At 33.9% G+C, this 7,374-nt stretch overlaps 1 non-coding gene across 1 annotated transcript; it reads left to right on the top strand.

Moving 5' to 3' along the window:
• The first annotated feature begins 3,783 nt into the window (after nucleotides 1–3,783).
• LOC136404604 (U6 spliceosomal RNA) lies at nucleotides 3,784–3,890 on the top strand. The gene has a single exon (XR_010751326.1). It is a non-coding gene; the product is annotated as a U6 spliceosomal RNA (small nuclear RNA).
• Nucleotides 3,891–7,374: the final 3,484 nt, after the last annotated feature.

Genomic DNA, 7,374 nt, shown 5'->3' on the forward strand with positions numbered 1-7,374 from the left:
AAAAAGTGTTATATGGCTGACCTGTGGTGGCTTAGTGGATAAAGCTGAGTGGATAAAGTGGACCTGGAACACTGAGGTTGCCGGTTCAAATACCTGGGCTTGCCTGGTCAAGGCACATATAGGAAGCAACTATTACTTGTAGATGCTTCCTGCTTCTCCCCCATCATTCTCACTCTCCCTCTCTTTCTCTCTCTTTCTCCCACCTCTATCCAAAAATCAATAAATAAAATCTAAAAAAAAGTGTTATATATGTTATAGAGAATTTACATGTTCATTGAGCATAAATATGCATGTATAAATGTGTATGTGCAATTGATTATGAAATAAACAACTATAATATTTTTGTATAATAAATCTTTAAAGGTAAATAGTAAAATTATAAAAAAATTAAAGGAACTAAATTAAAAAGTAATATTTATTAAGAAAAAATAAACTAGTTGAATTCCATATCATTTATCAGGGAGAAACTGAAATAAACACAGAAGAAAGTAAAACAGGAAATTCCTGATTTTTAATAAAACTTATGAAAATGCGAATTCTTTTTTACAGTAAACTAGAAATGTGAATTAAAATCCATCTCTGGTATCTCCATTCTAGTTTTTTTTCCTCATTTATATGATTGATGTTATTGAAAGTAAAGAGAAATGACTAATTTAAAAAAAAAATTTTTTTTTGTATTTTTCTGAAGCTGGAAACGGGGAGGCAATCAGACAGACTCCTGCATGTGCCCGACCAGGATCCACCCAGCACACCCACCAGGGGGCGATGCTCTGCCCATCTGGGGCATTGCTCTGTTGGAACCAGAGCCATTCTAGTGCCTGAGGCAGAGGCCACAGAGCCATCCTCAGCGCCCGGGCCAACTTTGCTCCAATGGAGCCTCGGCTGTGGGAGGGGAAGAGAGAGACAGAGAGGAAGGAGAGGGGGAGGGGTGGAGAAGCAAATGGGCGCTTCCCCTGTGTACCCTGGCTGGGAATTGAACCCGGGACTCCTGCATGCCAGACTGATGCTCTACCACTGAACCAACCGGCTAGGGCTAAAAAATACTATTTTTTAGTTGAGTCTCTCAATCCTTAATCTCATTAAATAATCTTTATTCTTTTTTTTCTTTTGGAAGGACAGAGAGGTACTCACGTTAGTCTAATCTTTGGCATGATTTTTATAATTGAATTAAATTAAGCATGTAACTAAAATATTTTATCACTAATTCAACCTAGTCAACTAAATTAACTATATATCAGGTATGGATAAAGTTTTAATTCATGCACTGCCTATTCCCTACTGAATGTAAACTATCAACCCAAAGTTTATTGGGTAAAACACTATTTAGTGACTTGTTCTTGATCATATGAGAGTAATAATGGAAATAAACCCAAAATTCCATTAAAAATAAAATGTATTTTGAACAAAGAAATTTTCAATATTTGACTGGTTTTGTTTCATTTGAAGCTTAGGGTGTTCTTTCAAGTCTATGAAAGCTCCTTGTTTTTCGACCTTTTAATTCCTGACGTTTGGGTATTTTGCAAGTGTATACATGTTTTTAATGCATGTGCGACCAAAGGGAAATAAAACAGGGACTTAAAAAAATCACACCCATTTGCTGCTTGTCAGAGGAGAGTTTTGAATCTTTGCTTTACAAATCAAAGAAAACAAAATACCTATTTTGAGTAGTTCTGCAAGTGGCCTTGCAGTATTGACATTTATTTTGCTTATAAAATAGAACTTTCATCAAAACTAATGCTTTAAACTTATACAATCCAACTAATTGTAAATCATGTACTCCCTTTTTAAAAAAAGATTTCCACATTTCTAAGAAGTATAAAAATGCTAATAATAGAGAATATTTATAGATATTCTTAGTTGATGTTCTTACAACATGATTTATATGGAAATGTATACTGAGGCTCAATTTTGTGAAATTATAATTTACAGGATTAGCAATAAAGTTTCCATATGACTGTGAATATATCCTGAGAAATATATTCTATTTATACAACACAATATTTAATAAAACAATAATCATAAACATTTAAAATCAAGATGATATTAATTTGTGTTATCTTAAAAAATTGTTAGATCTGCCAGGACTGGCTTTTCATTTTTGAAAAAATGTCATAGAATCTGCCTATTTAAATGTTCCCTGACAAGACCTTCTTGATCTTCATATACAGTTGTAACTGTTAAACTGGGACAAGAATTCTGATCTCTTGAAAACCATATAATCATTCTTGCCATGACACCATGCTACCTCATGTGATGTTGTCTGGCCATTCTCCCTGGAAAAGTATAGGAAGCCCACAAGAAGGAGAATGCTCAGTCTCCAAGAGCTCATGTCAATCCATTGCAATGAGAAGTATTCCTCTTGTCCTTTTATTTTGTCATGTACTTCTTTTTTATGACCTAAAAAGGTATTTAATTTGTACTTTTTAACTTGGCATACAACAAATATTTTGCTCATTTATGTTGAAAGATATTGAACATAGAGAATTGATGGCTAGCCAGATTATATAGGGACTGGAGAAGAGTCTAGACTCTGCCTTCTGGAAAGAATCCCAAAACAACAGACTGGAACTTGCCTTAAAGGAGCTGCTTTATCTAACATGAAAAGAAACATGAAGAATCAGGAACTTGCCACACCAACTGCTACCTTGCAAACCACATGGCTCTTGCTGTTACCAGGGTACCAGAAAGTGACTTCAAAACTAATGAATCCATGATCATACTACTTTAGCTGCAATACTTAACAGCAAAAAGAATGTCCCGCCCTGGCCGGTTGGCTCAGCGGTAGAACGTCGGCCTAGCGTGCGGAGGACCTGGGTTCGATTCCCAGCCAGGGCACACAGGAGAAGCGCCCACTTGCTTCTCCACCCCTCCGCCGCGCTTTCCTCTCTGTCTCTCTCTTCCCCTCCCGCAGCCAAGGCTCCATTGGAGCAAAGATGGCCCGGGCGCTGGGGATGGCTCTGTGGCCTCTGCCTCAGGCGCTAGAGTGGCTCTGGTCACAACATGGCGACGCCCAGGGTGGGCAGAGCGTCGCCCCCTGGTGGGCGTGCCGGGTGGATCCCGGTCGGGCGCATGCGGGAGTCTGTCTGACTGTCTCTCCCTGTTTCTAGCTTCAGAAAAATGAAAAAAAAAAAAAAAGTATGTCCCATGCATGATAGAAATTGCTAGCACAAGGATCAGCTATACAATAAGAATATTCTCATCTCATTAATTTCTTTCAAATTTCCTGCTGTATGTCTGCTTAATGAGCCACAACCCAAATTCAAGCTGTAAGTAAATCTAGGGAATATATTCTTTGGATTTCTGACTGCTTGCATGCAATGGCTTTTTATTACTTCAGTGTTATAAAAATGATGCACAATGCCTTCTCCATCCCTAGGAGCTTGATAGAAATGCAAAACCTCAAGTCTCACCTCAATTCTATTGAGTCACAATCTACATTTTAACTAGATTTTTGTTAGATTCTTAAACACCTTGAGATTGAGACTGTGGTAAATTTAAAAGAGTGAGGCACTCAGTCTTACTTACCACATATACCCTAGGCCACAGATGTCACGTATAAAAAGTATACTAATTTTTTTCTTATCATCTTAAGGTTATCTCACAATAATATTATGTTATCTTTCTAATTATCAGTATAATTTTGTGGGTCAAGACTCTGGAAAATTCACATACAGAAAACCAATATAAACTGGCACAACAAAAAGATACTAAGTGTTCAACATAGCTTCAAACATAAAAGTACAGATTGATAGTTACAGAATAGTCATTAAGATGTAAAGTTCAGTGCTCGCTTCAGCAGCACATATACTAAAATTGAAACGATACAGAGAAGATTAGCGTGGCCCCTGCGCAAGGATAACACGCAAATTTGTGAAGTGTTCCATATTTTTTTGAAAAGTAGCTCAAAAAAAAAAAGGTGGCCTCTTTTGTTGGTTGTTTGCTTGTTACTATTTTTAATGATACAAGTTTATATTTTAAAACATTAAAGAATAACGAAAAGTAAAAAAAAAGATGTAAAGTTCAGCATAGAGACTATAGTAAGTAATATTGTAATAACTATGTATGGTTCCAGTTGGACACTGGAAATATCAGGAGGAACACTTTATAAAGTAAATGATTGTCTAATCATGATGCTGTATACCTAAAATTAATACAAAATAATATTGAATGTAAACTATGATTGACAAATTAAAAAAAAAGGATATTTGGTTCTCAGATGACATCATCAGAAATCTGTTCCTTTTTGTATCTTAGTTATATTTTCCTGTGTTTTGCTTGCATGCAATGACTTTTTACTACTTCAGTGTTATAAAAATGATGCACAATGCCTTCTCCATCCCTAGATAACTTTCTCATATTAATGATCAATTTGTCTCTAAAAAACTCAGCTTGAGAAACCCAGTGGAAAAGATATTTTTTTTCTAAAATTTATAGTCAAATTTATAGAGGCAGTGGTATTTGCAATCAGTGGGATAAATTTAAGTTACATGCCCATTCTTGAAGCATCTTTGTGGCCAGAGGGATGTAACACTCAATCCCACTCATAGCATGACCAGTTAGGTTGAACTCTGCCTAAAGAAAATTGCTTACCAAGTAGAAGGGGTAGATCTACAAAAGGAAATATTGCTGCTAGTATCAAACAATAATAATTTGTTTAGGAATAACAAATTAGAGATACCCACTACATCATTTCATTGATAGGAAATGATTATTTACTGGTTATTTTTTCTACCCCTTGAAGAAACAAATTCATAGATTTAGGTTTGATCATGAAGAATTTTGCATAGATGTCAATTTAGGTTGCAATAAAGAGTATTTTTTCAAAAAGTTCAGTTTTATCATTTATAAGTAAGTTCCTTTGATTCCTTGAAAAGGAAACATGGATGACCGATTTTAGGCAGTCATGTCTTAAAGGGTTAAGGTAAATCTCTTTAGTGCAGCACTTTACTATGTAAGGCAAGAAGACTGATCATATATTTGTTTATAATAAAATAATTTAAAACATTTTCTACTCCTTACTACTAAGTAGCAAATACGTATACTATATTAGTTTTCATTTTCCCAGGCAGTTAATTCAAGATTAAAAGTTATTTTTCCCTTCTGTCTCAAATGAATGGTAGTTGTTTCTTACTCATGGTAAATTACGAAAATCACAAATTGAAGAAAGATGTGTAAATCTTGACGCTAGGTCCGTAAACAGTCCAACACTGAAGAAAATTATTTTTACCCATTAAAAATATTTTCCATTTCATATCTTCAGTATATATCCCTTCCAAGGTATTAGACTATTATTCAGCTGATTCAGTTCGGTGGTAACAGGAAGAATATAAGATTTCCTAGAATTTAGCCTGAAGTTAAACAAGTTTATTTCTATCATCTACTATTCTGAGTAAACAATATTTAGGTACCCTTAAGGCATTTTTGAGGTTTATTCTGTAAACTTATTACAGCACCAGTGTGGAAAAAACATCTAAATTTGAAGCTTCAGTAGATTTGTTATTGAAAAACTGATTCACAGATCTACCTACTTATTAGCATCATTAAACAAATAAGATGAGGCAAAGAAATCTTCAGAAAAAGACTGATGTGAACAATGCTTTGCACTGACAAGTCATTTCAAAAGCCAATTTCTATCTAAAGATATCTCTCCAAATTAAATTAGATACCTCCACAACCATCACACAATGACTTAAGCCTGTCACTTTAGCACCTGTATTTTTGTGAAGAAATTTTCATGGTTCACAATAGATTGCATTAGTCATAAAGGGATAGTTTTTGAGTTTCTGAGTAAATTAAATTGACTATACCCACAGGATGTATTTATGGACATTTCTCTCTGTTAGTAAATTGTTTTTGAGACTCATAGTAAGTTTTCTCTGCTGTTGATATGTTAGATTTGTAAATGCAAACATAGTAATATTTTGATGGCTACTAATAATTGCAGTTGCTCTAAGTCAGGGTTATCCAGAAACACTTTTGTGCATCTGGTAAGTCATTTATTACCCAGGCTTGAATTGAGATGGCAGGGAAATAACAGTAGTACTGCTGATGGATGGCAGAGAGGTTGTAATTAGGGAATAGTAGCTCCCTAGAGAAAGACAATTTGAAAGATGTGTTTCTCTGCCTCTGAGGGCATGTGTGGTATCCCACGAAATTATCTTTTGCTTACATGCTCAAGCTAATGGGATGTGTTTTCTGTTATTGAAGCACCCTCCTCTTCCAATCTTAGATATCTTCTGGAACCATTTCTCGAGAAGCTCAAGGAAACTTACCAGGCCTGAATAACATCTTTGCAGAGCTATTATTAATGATTGAAGGCCGTATATTTTCAAGTTTTAGAACAAAGAATTTCTAAACTACAAACTACCTTAATGTTCAATTTGCTTTCATATTTAAGATCTATAAATGCTTAATAATTTGTCCTAATCTCATCAACTAAAATCAGCAGAATCAGGAGCAGCCAAAGATATGACTTTCTATTCACCACACATGTCAAGTATAAATCTTTCTCAAAACGCCAGTGTTAAAATTAAATATGAAATATATTAGATGTTTCTTTATCTTTGTTTCAAAAGTTAAGGAAATTACTGGAAGATGAAAATTTCAGGTAGGTCTAAAAAAATGTTCCGAGATACAGAAGGCTATTTGGAATAAAATGAGGTGAATAAATTGATATAATTTAAAAATATGCTTCATACTGTGCTTTAAACATTGAAAATGCCCCAGGAATGATAATTTTCATTGCTGTTATTATTTATACTCTAAAATGGATTCAAACAATTGCTGGACTTTTATTTCATTATGTTTTATTGGCATATTAAATTACCAAATAAAAATTAGCTATATAATATCATCCAATTAACTTCCAGTAGCATTGAAAATGTTAGTCCAATCCCAAATAGTAAAACTAAGATAAAGTTTTGTTCCTAAAATTAATTTGATGACACTTTAATTGAAATAATTTTTACATAACTGAAAAACACTAATAGTTTCTCAAAGTAAATTATCTGCTGTAATTACCTAAATCAGCAAAGAGTTTGGGTCCCTAAACCTTCATTGCATTATTAAATGTCCACATTCCCACATAATTTTCTTCCAGTATTCAATTCCTTTTTGAGTATAGAAGTCCTTAATTATGTGAAACAAAAATACTTTTAGAAGTTTACTAATGTTTTTTTTTAATAAGCTCTCTGTGAAGAGAGAACATTCAGTTGCATAATCAAAATAACCTAAATTAGAGAAAATCACTGTCACCTATGCAATCTAATAAACCTCATCTCCTTGATTTAGATTTCAAGAACTATTTTTCCTCACCTTAGTAGCAAGTTACTTTTTATTTATTTATTTATTTATTTATTTATTTATTTATTTATT

The sequence above is a fragment of the Saccopteryx leptura genome, chromosome 4, assembly GCF_036850995.1.
Source record: "Saccopteryx leptura isolate mSacLep1 chromosome 4, mSacLep1_pri_phased_curated, whole genome shotgun sequence".
NCBI classification, from domain to species: Eukaryota; Metazoa; Chordata; class Mammalia; order Chiroptera; family Emballonuridae; genus Saccopteryx; species Saccopteryx leptura.